This window comes from Notothenia coriiceps, unplaced genomic scaffold (genome assembly GCF_000735185.1).
Source record: "Notothenia coriiceps isolate Sejong01 unplaced genomic scaffold, NC01 NC01_scaffold00000339, whole genome shotgun sequence".
NCBI lineage: Eukaryota > Metazoa > Chordata > Actinopteri > Perciformes > Nototheniidae > Notothenia > Notothenia coriiceps.
Window position 1 is genome coordinate 2690075 of NW_011333040.1, and position 948 is coordinate 2691022.

The following is a 948-nucleotide window of genomic DNA, read 5'->3' on the forward strand; positions in this document are numbered from 1 at the left end:
TATGATCAGTAGAAATGGCCATGACATGGGACCTTTAAATTAAATGTTTCTAGTCAGTGACAGTCACTCTTTAAATCTTCTGCACTATCCAGACTAAACCAGCACCACGACTTATTTGCAAATATTATTTCATCAATCTTTGGTTCACCCTACTGCAACTAAAGCTGCACATACAGCGGAGCTGGCCATGGCCCTTTCTCATTTCATCAAATCCCCCTCCTCGGTCCTCCGGTAGTGACCCGGAAATGAATTTCAGCGCGCCATGTTGAAGGACATCTAATTTCTCTAAATACACTTCGAGGACCGAGGATCGAGCGTTGAGGAGGCTCTCTGGAGGAGCTATAACCGAGGATATGGCTCTCTGGAGGAGCTATAACCGAGGATACACTGATGGGTCCTCCACGGCTCCTCTGGATGCATTTCCGGGAACAGAGATGTTTCAAAGAGTCGTGACGCACGGCCAGACTTATCTCAGCAAATGACAGCTCTGCGTGCATCCGACTCTTTGAAACATCTCTGTTCCCGGAAATGCATCCAGAGGAGCCGTGGNTAAAACAGGCTACAGCCGTAGTGTATTTTATTATGTGAAGCACTACATGTTTTTAGAAAAATATCGACTCTTTGTTTGTAGATATCTTCTACACTAAAGCAAATAAAGAGAGTAGGCCTGTTATACTGAGTGATATATATTATACACACTGCTCTGCTTTCTGCACGGACCTCACAGCTGTTCTCACTGTAAACATTGCGTCGCGATGAAAGCAGTTAATAAAATAATATCCAGGGGATGCACGCAGAGCTGTCATTGGCTGAGATAAGTCCGGCCGTGCGTCACGACTCTTTGAAACATCTCTGTTCCCGGAAATGCATCCGCGAAGGAGCCGTGGAGGACCGTAGAGGACCCATCAGTGTATCCTCGGTTATAGCTCCTCCAGAGAGCCTCCTCGA